Source organism: Protopterus annectens, chromosome 7.part0, assembly GCF_019279795.1.
Source record: "Protopterus annectens isolate FY-2018-M chromosome 7.part0, PAN1.0, whole genome shotgun sequence".
Classification (NCBI taxonomy): Eukaryota; Metazoa; Chordata; order Ceratodontiformes; family Protopteridae; genus Protopterus; species Protopterus annectens.
Window position 1 is genome coordinate 519838234 of NC_056739.1, and position 15362 is coordinate 519853595.

A 15362-nucleotide genomic window follows, 5' to 3' on the forward strand; every position below is an offset into this window, starting at 1 on the left:
GAAATGAAAGTCTGTCAAATGGGTTTTAGGTGATGTGAAGTAGACCCATATATATATGTGTGTGTGTGTGTATATATATATATATATATATATATATATATATATATATATATATATATATATATATATATATATATATATATATATCTACACACACACACACACACACACACACACACACACACACACACACACACACACACACACACACACACACAGTACCTCTGCCCTTATACAAACTCATAGAGAGCAGAATGGTGCAAAACAAAAGTAATTCACATTTTATATCTTCTCTCTCTCCTGCAGTCCAAAAGCAAAGAACAGCATCTTTCATAAATCAAATATTATATAATAAAATGCTGGCAATCTAAACATGCCGTCTTCTATGATACAAGGGTACATTTGGGAAAACAGTATAAATGTTATGTGAGAAATCTTGTTAGTTTATCATTTGCAAACATGTCGGCTGCTGAGAGCATAGATATTTATCTAGGTTCTGTTTGAAGTGGACTTTGGTCATAATATGCTTGGAACTTATAAAACCATTTTCTAAGAATACAATAAATACAGCCAAATGACATCCCTTAGAGTATGTATGTCTTTTGGCTTTTTCCCAGTTAGGGGTCGCCACAGCGGAACTCCGGTCTACTAATGATTGGCAGTAGAGTTTTACGTGCTGGCTTGCTGGGCCTAACGCACAACCTTCAACAAAGGAACGCCCGTTCACGCATGTCGCCACACAGAAGATGCTCTAACTGAGAATCAAACAGGCAACGTCTAACTGTGAGGCGACAATGCTACCGCAGCACCACCATCACGGCCCTTAGATTTTATATATATATATATATATATATATATATATATATATATATATATATATATATTTATATATATATATATATATATATATATATATATATATATATATATATATATAGATATATAGATATATATATATATATATATATATATATATATGTGTGTGTGTGTGTGTGTATAGATATATATATATATATATATATATATATATATATATATATATATATATATATATAAGACCATGTGCAAATTCTTGAAAGATAATTGATTACTGTCTGGTATGCTGGTCTACAACAGAAATTACTACTACACTTTCACAAGTTATCAGAATATGACAACTTAAATCCAAAAGCTGAAGAAAGCTGTTATTTTAAATACTACATAAAATGGTGAAGTGTTTTTTTTATAGTACTATGAATGCATTATCTGCCAAGCATAATAAAGCTTGTATTATACAGTCTAGTATGAACTCAAATGCAGAAGAAGGAAATATTGGATTGGCAGGAACAACCTCTTTATCTAGAATGCATAGCATCTTTTAGGAATACCTCAGGAACAATAAAATTCACTAGCATCTATTGTCCTCATCTTTTGACATTCATTTTCTAGACTGAAAGCATTATCATAATGAGCTGTGTTTATGAAGCTCTGCCAATGTCAGTAATGTTTCTTTTGCAAAAGGTTTTTAATGTGAAAATTCTGTACTCTTGTTTCTTCTGTTTCTTCTATAATGCTTTGAATATAACTTTGCAGCCTTTTGCATGCTATTAATATTTTCACAACAAGAGGATAGACTACAACATTCAATTTGACAGAATTTCCCATAAGCGCTTGACAAGAGTCTTGCATCAGCAGCTCACTCATAAGTTTCTCTGACATCTTGTCAATCAGATAATAAATAGACATTGAATTTTTTTTCTGTGTTCTGTTGCCTGTCAGACTGTGTTTCTACCAGGACCAGATATTGCTGAGTTTCTGGCAGATATATGCCTCTTGTATCCAGTTACCCATCCAAGTCACCATTATTTAATTGTCTTAACCCTTCTTTGGCTAAAGAGGGATTTGAAATAGAAATTCTTTTGCTGACTGAGGAAATTACCTCACAATCATATTACTGTCTGTCAGAAAACATACAAAGGACACAAAGGGTAGTACAAAATAGGGTTTAATGCTAAAACTATAAAGATGAACATCGCTGTCTTCGAGTACCATAAACAGAGCAGAATATAATTCTCGTCATATTTTTCCTTTACATCGCTGGATAAAGGAGGGTCAAATGGTAAGTGGTAGAGTAGGAAGCCAAAATTATTTATTACACATTTAAGAGGTATATATAGGTGGACTGAATTAGGCTGTCTCTTCCTTTGGTTAACATCTATTTAGCCAAAATAATTTGATGACTAAACAGATGATCCACCAATGTGCAAGAGTGTACAGTTCCTGGGGTAGGGAAATATGCCCTTCCCCAAGGTGTAATCTCTGAGTTAGTACATATATATAAAATTAGTGTGGGGGGGGGGCCCACATGACGGGTTCCCCCCTGAAAAAATTCCGTTTAAATTATTTTTGCTTTTAAAATTTTTACATGCATTCAGACTATCAGTCTGTACATGAGTAGTATTGTGTTGGCATTTACAAAGTTAAAATTTCAGTGTTGAGATTTGGGTGTTTCAATCATTACCAGCACACACACATGCATACACACACATCTATCTATCTATACATATATATATATATATATATATATATATATATATATGTCTATATATATAGGTTTACCATCATATGGTCGAACGGTGGAGAGTCGAGTGCATATGTGTGTGTGTGTGTGTGTGTGTGTATATATATATATATATATATATATGTATATGTATATATATATATATATATATATATATCTACATAAGTGCTAGTGATGACATTGAGTGTGTGTGTTAGGTCGACATCTGCTAGGAAGCTGATCTACAGGTGACTCACACTGCACAAACACAGGGGATGGGAAATTTGCCCTTACCCCATGTTTGTGTGATCTTGAAGCTAATATGTATGCAATTAGCATGGGTGCTGGGGACTGTTTCTCAGTGCAAGAGTATAACTGTGTCAGCTTCCAAGTTTTCAACCATCTGCAGGCAACACTTGTGCAGGCAACATTGGGTGTTTTTACTTAAAAGTGGTACATCTATAAATCTATCTCTAGCTATATATATATATATGTGTGTGTGTGTGTGTGTGTGTGTGCTGATATATATATATATATATATATATATATATATATATATATATATATATATATACATATATATATATATATATATATATATATATATATATATATATATATATATATATATATATATATATATATATATATATATATATATATATATATATATATATATATATATATATATATATATATATATATATATATATATATATATATATATATATATATATATATATATATATATATATATATATATATATATATATATATATATATATATATATGTATGTATATATATATATATATATATATATATATATATATATATGGGTCTACGTCTCATCACTGAAATCCCATTTCACTGACTTTCATTTCTCCGAGACCAAATCACCTAATTTTCAAAAACCAGACAACTCATTCACTGAATCTCATTTCACCGAAACTTATGATGCTAAATTTCAAAAGACTAAATGGGAAACCATAGACAAACACACTTTCAACACTAATGACTACCTCTTCCCAGAACTTAAATCTACTTACTTACCCTCTTAACAAAAAACAGACAATATAAAACCAAACTAAGTGGGGGATACGGCCCCCACCCCCCCCAACTATATATACTAACTCCAGGATTGCACTGCAGTGGGGGAAAAACACATATACCTTTTACTTGCCTTACAATACTCTACACACTGCCACTACTGCTGGGAATGCACAAAACATCCGCCATATTACTTTCGATAATTTCCATGCAAATGTAAAGAGACATAACATTTAAAAACAGTACAACACCACTTTCTACATGACTATCGGTAGTCTGACAGTCAGCACTGTAAGTTGCAGAAATTCTTTTTATCATAAACAAGTCAAAGGTGAATGGAAACTCACATCAAGTCTATGACTTACAATTCACTGAAGTGAGATTCAGTAAAATGAATTTTCAGTATTTGAAAATTAGATGATTTGGTCTTGACGAAATGAAAGTCAGTAAAATGGGATTTCAGTGATGTGAAGCAGACCCATATATATATGTGTGTATATATATATATATATATATATATATATATATATATATATATATATATATATATATATATATATATATATATATATATATATATATATATATATATATATAGATATATATCTTCTTCTTCTTCTTCTTCTTTCGGCTTTTCCTGGTTATGGGTCGCCACAGCGGATCATCTGTCCGCTCATGATTGGCAGTGGAGTTTTACGGTGTCGGGTTGCCAGCCTGGCACCCAATTTTCCACAAAAGGCATACACACACACACACTCACACCTAGGGCCAGTTTAGAGTGTCCAATCCACCTACTGCATGTCTTTGGGATGTGGGAAGAAACCGGAGCACCCGGAGAAAACCCATGCAACCACAGGGAGGACATGCAGCCTCCACACAGAAGGCACCCCAGCCGATATATACATATATATATATATATATATATATATATATATATATATATATATATAGTTCCCATTCGCATTGCCGAAAGTACAGATCTTACACTTCTCCGAAATGGCACTTTGCGATCGCACTGCAGTATGTATGAACAAATACACTGTTGTCAATGTAGTGTGATCTCGGAGTTAGTATGTATAATTAGCAGGGGGTGCTGAGGATTCAGTGGGGCTTGCTTCCTTCTTGACACGCACACACACACACACACACACACACACACACACACACACACACACACACACACACATATATATATATATATATATATCTCCAATAAATCAAAAAAAAAAAAAAAACAAGTGATCAGACTGTAAGTCATTGAGTATAACTCATTAATCCACAAAAAAAGAAGCCTAAACAAAAAAAAAATCTTTTTGAAGGGGGCAAGCAGCCCTGCATCAGCTAAACCCTCTTCAAATTATATATACCCTTTACAAATTATATATACTAAATCCAAGATCCCACTACAGTGGGAAAAGGGTGAGTTTCATGACTCCCACTGTTCTAGGATGTTACACAAACACAAAAGAGCCAGTGATGTGCAATTAACTGATTCATGATCAGCTGATCAGCTGTGCCAGCTTTTCGTACTGCTCGACACATTAGAACACCCCCCCCACACACACACACACACACACATATATATATATATATATATATATATATATATATATATATATATATATATATATATATATATATATATATATATAGGTTCATATGTTTGTACTAGGCTATCGGCCCTAGGGCCTACACAAGCCTAACCATAACAATTCCCTGGACATTTCTTCCCACAATATTTACTTCCCTGGACCCCTGTCTAACAGGGCGACTAACATGATCCCCGGGGTGAATTTCCTATCTCCCATCCAATCATCAAGGCTCCTTTTGAAGAGGACAAAGGAAGCATTCTGCTTGACATGTATGGGCAGTCTATTCCAGAGTATGGGGAGTCTCTGGGTCAGGAACCTATCCCTCCAGCATGTTTTGTTCATTGTGATGACAAGGTTTAGATTCCTGGAGTGTGTGGCTCTGAGGGATTGGGATTTCTTTAAGTGGAGCATGTCCAACAGCTCAGGGTTTGACATGGCCTTGTATGTTAAGCAGAGACCGCCTCTGAGTAGATGATATGCCACAGAGTATAGCTGGAGTTTTTTTAGATGGTCAGCATATGGCATCTGCATTAGGCCTGTGATTCTTTTAGTGAGGTATTTCTGTGGTCTTTCTAGCTGTTGCAGATGTCTTGTGAGGTACATACCAAATGGGGTATTATACTCTATAATGGATCTAATGAGGGATGAGTAAGTGGGACAATGACCTCCTTTTTTCTGGATGAAATGCCCTTAGTGATGAGGTGTGCCACATAGAAGAATTTCCTGACTGTTGTGGCGATGTGGTTATCGAAGGTGAGACCACTGTCCACCTGTGTCCCTAAGTATCTCATCATACTTTCACTGTTTATTGTACTGCCACCTATGTTGTAATTCATGGGTACATGTTTTTTTCCAAAGGGGATAACTATACATTTCTTGGCATTAAGCTTGAGCCCATGGCTCTGGCACCAGGCATCTGTTTCTGTAAAGCCCTTTTGTAGAATATCAACATCATTTGAGGATTCAATAATGGCTCCCAGTTTGCAGTCATCTGCGAACTTTGTTAGCCAGAGTCCCTTAGTGTTGGCCTGTACTTCAGAGAAGTAGATGCCAAACAAGAATGGTCCTAGGACTGAACCCTGAGGTACTCCACTTGTCACTTGTCTGGAACTGGATTTGGAGTCAGCTACTTTTACAGTCTGGGTTCTGTCAGTAAGCCAGTTGGCAACCCATCAAGTAACATTGGGATTTATGTCCAGCTTAGTAAGTTTATCTATGATTCCAGAGTGGGGGATGGTGTCAGAGGCCTTGGCGACGTCCATATAGGCTGTGTGGACCGCCTTACCCTCATCCACAGCTCTCGAGACTGATTCAAAGAAGTCAATCAGGTTCAGGAGTCAAGGTCGGCCCTTCACAAACCCAAACTTGGTGGGGTCCAGTGTTTGAAGGTTGCCAATGTCTTTGTTTATAAGTTCCATGATAATGCGTTCCATGCTCTTGCAGATCAGGCTCATCAGACTGATGGGACGGTAGCTCCCGGGATCCCCCCTTGTGGAGTGGGATAACTGTAGCTGTGTGCCACTCAGTGGGCACGAAGCCTGAGGTGAGGCTATGATTAAACATGACACTTAGGTGAGGTGCCAGTTCATTTTGTAGTTCATGTAGTACACAGCCCGGGATGTCATCTGGTCCCACGGATGCTGTATTCATAGCTTTGGAGAGAGCGGCTTCTACCTATGTGGCCGTGATTACCAGAAATTGGCAATCTTTTGGTATTGAGATGGGCCCTTTAGGGGGTGAGAGGAGGGTGAAGTTGGCACTAAATCGATCTGCCAGGATATTGGCAATATCCTTGGGATCAGTATATTTAATGACATTTTGTTGTAGCTAAGAGCAGATCTGAGCATTGCCATTTAGATTCTTGACATAACTATAGAATGCCTTGTTATTGTCCGTGGAATCTTTGGCAATTTTATTTTCGTAACTAGCTTTTGAGGATTTTATGAGGGTTCTCAGCTTCTTACTGAGGCTGGTGAGGGAGTTGTTTGCATCCTGGGATTTTCCTCTTTTCTGCAACAGTTTCTTCCCTCTGTTGTATAGTTTGTCTATAGCAGGGGACCACCAGATTGGCTTCCTTTTTTTGGAGGAGAGCATCTTGGTTCTATTTGGGATGCAATGATTCATGCACGAGTGGATGTGCTCGTACAGTGCCTTGGTGTAGGATTCTGCAGTCTAACTTTCAGATCCCGTCTGCATGGGTGTCATGAAGTATGTCACTTCTGACTTCAGTATCATGAAGTTGGCTTTGGAGAAGTTTTTTAAGGAGGTTTCCTTACTGGGGGGTGGGGGTGGGATGTGGATGTCAAGGGTGATTTGCTTATGGTCAGACCTGACCAATGAGGGGGTGACCACTGGTTTGGAGCATCTATCTCTCATGTTGGTAATGACCAGGTCTAGGATATTGGAGCCCCTGGTGGGACAATGGATTAGTTGATCCAGGGCATTGGAATTTATGAATTCCAAGAACCGTTGGGAAAATGAGTTGGTACCCGAGTAGTTTTCCCAGTTAATGGCAGGATAGTTGAAATCACCCAGTATTAGGGTGTTTGGTTGTATCTTAATATTTTCCAGTATGTTTAGAAAGGTGTAGAGAGAATCTTGGGGCATGGTGGGGGATCTGTAGCAAGCTACAATTTGGATTGCAGTCTTACCTAGTGTTAGTTACACCTGGAGAATTTCAGATGCATTGTGTTGGGCAACTAGCCTGGAGGTGTGAATATCCTTGGTGAATATGGACACTCCTCCACCTTTAGTGTTTCGGTCTTGGTTTTGTGGCCGAAAAGTGTGATAAGAGTTGTAACCTGGTATTGCAGGGGTGCTCTCTGGAGCCTTGAACCAGGTCTCAGTTACTGCACAGATATCAATGTTCTCCATTTTTAGGCATGCCTCGAGAGAGTGCACTTTTGAGGTTTAGACTTCTAGCATTGAGTAGCATTACCTTCAGATTTTGCATGCTTGTATCTGTTATGGTGGTGGTTTTATCCTTTGAACCTTGCCTAAAAAAAGGCACTATAGGGGTGGCAAGAGCTTTAGCCAGTAACCTGAATCCCAGGGGTGACAGGTGCAGACCATCTCTGGCAAAGCATTGTGGTTTGTCAATCATGTCTTCCCAGGCAGACAGATACTGGATCCCCTTTGAATGACACCAGAAACTTAGCCAATTGTTGAAGTCAATCATTTTGTCCTTATACTGTGGTATTATTCTGGGTGAAGGCAGGGTGCTACTCAGGGCTAAGGTCATACCTGCCTGGGCCACATGATCCGAGAGCTCTTCCAAGTCTCTTTTAATGTAATCCAGGGAGGTACATCTCAATTCATTCACTCCAGCATGGACAATGACAGAGTCATATTTGTACTTATTGTGGAGTGACTTGAGTGCATGCATTATGTGGCGGATCCTAGCACCCGACAGGCAGCTGACTGTAATTTTCTTTTTGTTCAGCCTGGTGAGTGGAACATCAGTGTGCCTGACTATAGAGTCACCTATGACTAAAGTGTTGGGTACATTGTCTTGCCTTAGGGGCTGTTGTTGGGTGGCACACTGGTGTTGTGAGCTATGTGTCACTTTGGTTGTGACTGGTGTTTGTTTGCGTTTCAGCTTCGGAGGTCCTTGTTACTTGGGCAGGTTAATGCTAAGGGCCTTCACATATGTGGGTTAGTGTTGCTATGTGTGGGTGTTGATGGTGTGGGTTTTGAAGGGCTATGAGTTGCTTGAGGTGTTGTGCAGGTGTTAACCTTTTCCTCTTGACTGTCTAGCACAATCTTGGCTGGAGAAAGCTTTGCTTCCAGTTTGGCTATGTAAATGCATCTCTCGCAGGTTGTAGTGTTAGGTGGTAGGTGGAGAGGGTTGTCTGTGTACATGAGGCAGTTGCCGCATTGCCCCAGTATGCCCAGATTCACCAGGTGGACAGGAGAAATCACCGGAAGCTGACTCTTGGACATGCCTGTTTAGGTGCTTTTTTTGTAAAGTATAAGAGCTGTTTTCCCTTACCTTTGCAAGATACTTTCCAATTATAGGCTGTTTAGTGCCTATGATTAATTTCTCCTTATTGACAAGGAGAGTTGAGTGTTTGTATCAGTTTCAGGCTTCCTAGTGCTTCCTAGTGCTTTCCAGCAGGTTCTAGAGCAAGTGCTAGTCACAGGGATTCAGATTTCAGTGCTACTACTGAGAAACCAGCTAGTTCTAAGGGAATCTTTGAAGAGCAGACTTTCTAGCACCTGGAATAGTTTAACTGTAGCCTTGCGGTGCTGCACGATGTGAAAAATGTGCAAACACACACATGCTTTTAAGCCAGAAAGCTGAAAGGGATAGAAATCAGACCAAAAAGGCTAATAAAATTACAATTTCAGAGCTGGAAACCACTCCTCTAGTGTTAGATAGGCAGTACAATGCTCACCACTCCCACTGGTAAGCAGTAGGACTTCCCTCTACCAGAGCAAGGTCTGGATAGCTCTGAACACAGAAAATAAAGTCCTGAGACAAGCAAAGCCTGGGATCTGGACTGGCTAGGAAAGGTGGGAAATGATCAAACAAAGATAGTATTTTTTTTTTTTGGTTAAAACAGGCTAAACAATGCAATAATACAGTAAATAAACACAGAGAAGGCTAACACACTTGAGTGTGTAGTCCTAAACAGTAAATGCAATTAAAACTCTACAAAATTAGCAATTTAAAACTGTATATATATATATATATATATATATATATATATGTGTGTATATACATTACGTGTATATATATATATATCTATATATATATATATATATATATATATATATTTATATGTGTAAATATATATATATATATATATATATATATATATATATATTTATATGTGCATATGTTTGCGCATACAAGTATGTTTATATGTTTGCATGTGTGTGTGTGTGTGTGTGTGTGTGTGTGTGTGCATGTGTGTGGGTGTTTTGTGCATGACTGTGTAGGTGTGTATGTACTTATATGTGGACATATGTATGTTTGTGTATGTGTTCAAGCAAATGTGTATGCATGCATGTACATATGTGCGTGTTGTGTTTGCATGCTTCTGTGTGAAGTTTTATGTGTGTGTTTTTGTCTGTATTTGTGTGTCTGTGTGTAAACCCAATCCAGGTATATGTTTTCATTCCTTTTTTATGAAATACAAAATAATATCAGCAGACCACATAATAGAGAACACCAACAGAGTTCCTATTCAACTTGACAATATCAGCACCTCTTTACAGATCTTGTGTATTAATGCATTTACAAGACTGAACTACTTTCATATGTAAGTGTGTTACTGACATATTGTCAACATCCAGAGTGTGTAGAGTATCTTATATGTGGACCACTGTTAGGAAAAATTAAAACATTTATAATGGTGTAAGCATATTACTATGAGAAATACTGTATATGAGCAGCAGGCATCCCAACAGAGCTTATTGAGTCCAGGTGTATTCTTATGTAACTATTTCCACGTCTATAATTTATGAAAATGCAGAGTATTATAATGGCAAGAAAAAAAGTAACTTCAGCACTGTACCCTAACCCCAGTCTATACCAGAGATGCAAAAAATGTTTCAACCCCCATCTACATGTCATATTCTGTCCCCCACTCCCATAAAAGGTAAGCAAACAAAGCTTCTTAGCTCTTTTTCACCTCTCCATATGAGCTCCAGCATTGTCTAAGGCTCCAATTAAATGTGCATAATTTGCATCATGGTCGGGGCTTCATTCCTCTGTGCCACCAAATGATTTAGTGTGTTTAATAAGCTTTGCTAGAATGGTGTTGAGGGGACTGTAATAATGCAATAATGCTCTAGACCTGCTGAAAATTTATGTTTTTCTTGCTGAAGGCCCTCTGGAGGAATGAATAACTACAGTCCATGTGCAACAACAGTTATGTATATGTTTATCAATAACGTAACAATTAGTGACTGTTTATTTTGTGTCATTTGTTGTTTTTTTTTTTTTGTTTGGATGAAGCTGGGATGACAAGTAAAGATAAACTGTGACTGATGGCAATAGGAAATGATGACTGTAGAACTAAGTACAAACTATGTTTAGATACAGACTAAAAATCTTTAACTTTCAGTTGACTTCAGAATAAGATTGTTTAATGTTCTGATGTGCTTATGAGAGCTGAGATTCTCAGAACAAAATGTTTTCTTCTGAAAAGAAATTTTAAGAAATATCATAACATGTCATTTAAAAATAGTGTAAGATAAAAATGTCATATAATGATTTTTTACAAACTCATTCCAGGCAAACATGAGACATTCTGGAACATTCTTTAAAAAGAACTGTATTTCATTAGCATTAATAAGTACCTCTTCTTAGTTTTACAGAAATTACCTGACTCACTCTTGTGACTGGATCCTACGTCAATTATGGTTGAAACTTTACCTATACCATATGATGGAAGTTTTAGGGGTTTGCTGTTTCTCAGATTCAGTAAATAAAATAAAGTAAGAGAAAATGTTCTTCTAAGCCAAGAAGGCTAACCCTCTTCAATATTGCCTAAAATACTTGACATTGTGTTTTAAATTAATAAGACCAGCATCATGTTTTGGATTTCCACAGTAAATTTGTCTTTCACATAAATTTCCCTTTCAAAGTTTAGGAGTTCTGAATTTATTTTTTAATCCTGGTATCTAAACGTAGGGTAGTCATGGCTCCCCAAAACAACACAAAGTTGGAAAGTTTGTTGCTGAATCTTCCATGATCATCAAATGAGATATTTCAAGTCAATATACTGAAGTGAAGATTTTCCCAGAATTTTCAGTGCAAATCTTTTTTCATAGATTGAATAGATGTCTACACTTAGTAAGTACATATTAGCTTCAACTACTTTTGAATTGTAACATATCTTGAAAGATAGAAGATACACACCAGTTCTGCCTACATAATAGCAGAGGACACCTTACCATTCTAGCAGAACACTGCTTATAAATAGTGCCTTATTTTATTTTTTCAATTTTTCTGAAAGATACAGGAGAGAAATGTATTATATTTTGTCAAAGTAACCTTTGAGAATGGTATCTGTGAATTTCAGCTTGCAAAATACCACTCTAGGCTGAACATTGCATACATGCTGCTCTGGTATATGCAAATAATTCATAAGGAAAATTATCTGTTACTTGTAAGGGGTCTGTAGCGGAGAAAGTTCATAATTTAAGGCAATATTCTTTTAAATACCTCTCCCACATTTCACCTTTCTATGGCACTCAAATGTTTTCTGTTTTATACAGGTATTATGTGACTGTAACTGAGATATATAATATGTGACAAAAATATGAGGTGCTTATGGCTCAGACCGAATGACAGTCCATTAGGAGAAGAATAACATGCTGTTCATAAGAAATAATTTTTTTACTAATGAAATATAGTAGGAAACCCATTAGGTTCAAGTTATATCATGCAATACAAAGAAGTGATCCTTGATTAAGATTTTTTTTCCTAATTAGGACATTGTTTTATGGTTTTCTACCATAGTCTCCTTTTGAGCTTCACATTCATCCTCCTCTACTCCTTCCTGTGCTCAATCACACCTTCACCGAGACTCTCTCAAAAACAGCTCAGTTACAAAAACACCATTAGATTACTGGCACAGGACTGTCACTTTATTCCCATATAACCTTTCTGTACAAGTAACCTTGGCTAAGGTAGAGCAAGGAGAAACTACAAGAGTGCAGCAATGAAACATACCTGCTGTGCAAGTTGGCTACATATCTTTCCAAGTGGGGTTGTGAGGTGAGGGAAGTTGTGAAGCAGGTTGCCTGCATGTGGTGGGGTTGAAATAATAAGGGGAGGGGCTCAAAAAAGGTTAGCAGAATTGTAGGAAATCAGAAATAAAGGAGAAATACCCACACTCTCATTTGCTTATGTGCAAGTGTGTATGTGTGCACACGTGTGTATCTGTCTTTGTCTGTGTGTGTGCATATATTTTACCTTGGATACAGAGAATTTACTGAACTTATGTTTGCTTCCATTTCTATTCTTGCCATTATAGTAAAGCAACTTCTGCTTCAATAGTAATGCAGCACATACGTTTTTTTACAAAGACAATTAATATAAAACTTGCAATTTGTTCTCTTTTTATATGACTTGTTGTATCATCTATATAAGGGTCATTCTCAAAGACTTTGACAGGCGTTTCTAATCTATACTTGTCTTCACTGACTCTTTTTAAAATAGATGTCCCATTATTATAATTTTCACCACAACATGAAAAGACCTTGCTGAAATGAGTAAGGTGATAGGTAGTAATGAAAAGTGCAATAAATAAATCATAGCATGTTACTATAATTTCTTTAGAAATGGATAGTGCTTTACTTTTGTTCTGAAAGAAATGCTTTCTTGAACATAGCATACAGCACAAAACATACACACAGATTGCTTATCATAAGTAACACGCTTATCATCAGTAACACCAACATCATCGATGGAAACAAAGTGAGTAATTTAGAAATGAGAAGTATTCGTAATTAAAAACAATGCGCAATATGTTCTGTTACTTATAACTGCGACCATGACTTATTTAATCATTGCAAATCATACAGCAGCACACGGAAGCTATTCCAGAGATGCAGCATCCGCATACCGGTGATGGCATTGGTCACATATTAAAGGTTGTGGTATTTCCTCACAAGCATTCACTGTAGTGACAGTCGTTTACAGATTATGGCAAAAGGAGATGCCCTGAAAGTAAACACTAACTAATGAATGTCATTCTGCACTCGTTTAAAGCAAAAGGTCAGTTTGTAAATTTTCTGTCATAGCTGCCGTATAATAATATTATGAAAACAAGCAGTGCAACATGTGTTTGACATCAAGTAAAAAGTATTATACTAATAAAATGCCATTAAATACAGCACTGGCACGTGTTGCTTTCTAAAGCTACCTCTTTTTGCTTACTCTCTGCAAAGTCTTGTTCACTGCAGGCTGTGTTTACATGCTACCAGATTAGTAAAGATCAGGTTCTGTCATGATTTAAAAACTAATATGTCATTTAACAGAAGATGAGTTTTAAATCCTGTTCTCAAACGATTAAAGAAAATAATTGCTGTTAGTTTATTCATGCATAGTCCTTTAAAGAGAATCCTCTGTACGTGCTGTTATTTTATAATCCTGCTATTCTATTGCAGATGGTTTTCTTAGACATATATCGTCAAACAGTAGACATATCAATAAGACAGTTATTCAGAAAGAAAAAATGTACAAGAACCAGCTATCCAGTACCTTTACAATGATACTATTACATGTGTTATTGTGAAGGGCATGCAGAGGCAGAAAAGAGGTGTTGAATGAAGCAAGTGCTAAATGAATGGGCTGAAACCTAAACGCATCAATGAATATCTGGGAGCACATCTACAGAAAAAAAATCATGTAAACAAAGACATTTAAATGCTTTGAATAATTTGTAAATCCTTACCTAACAAAAGAAGAGCTCCTTTTCTTTTTCTTCTGCTTCTCCAGTGCAGCTCAGCTTTAGCTCTCACAGGTCTGAAGGGATTAAAGACGTCAGCTAGAGCAGTTCAAGCACCAGTAAGTCTGATAATATCTTAAAGGGAAGGAACCATCTTAATTTTCTATCCTAGGACAAAAAAAAATAATAATAATTTCAAGAGGAAATGAATAGTAGTAATAACCTTTTGTTCTACAAAGTGTGATTACTCAAATTATGCATCACAGAATTTACAAGTATAATTTTTGTTAGCGTTTTACATACTTGTTGATTCCAGCTCAGCTTTCTGGCTACAGACTCTTGCAAAACAGGATGTTGTGTGGTTAAGAAAACAAGGTTTAAGAGGGAAAACTCTATAACTATGTCATTTAGATATAGAGAAAAAAAGGGCAGAAAGACACATTCATACACACAAGCAGTCTCTCACACACACACACACACACACACACACACACACACACACACACACACACACACACACACACACACAAGTGAGCGTGCACTTGTTCACACACACAGGCAGTCTGTCATATACACTAAGTAGCCCCATTCACTCCTTTAACCATGTTTCAAAAAATAAGAACAATATCCAGCAGTGTTTTGTATGAGACTGAAAGAATGAAAGCTATCTTCTGGCCATGAAAAACATTTTTTTTAAACACAGAGCCATTTTATTTTATCAACCTAAGTCATTCCACAGCACAAAATATTGGATTGTGGAAACTGCTTGTTTTATA

At 36.7% G+C, this 15362-nt stretch overlaps 1 protein-coding gene across 1 annotated transcript in view; it reads right to left on the reverse strand.

Annotated features, from left to right (window-relative positions):
* The window catches only part of CAMK1G (calcium/calmodulin dependent protein kinase IG), a 667913-nt gene extending 653183 nt beyond the window's left edge, over positions 1 to 14730 (reverse strand). Inside the window, exon 1 of the mRNA XM_044077134.1 lies at positions 14593 to 14730. The gene's annotated coding sequence lies outside the window, so the exon portion shown is untranslated. The remainder of the gene's footprint in view (positions 1 to 14592) is intronic.
* Positions 14731 to 15362: the final 632 nt, after the last annotated feature.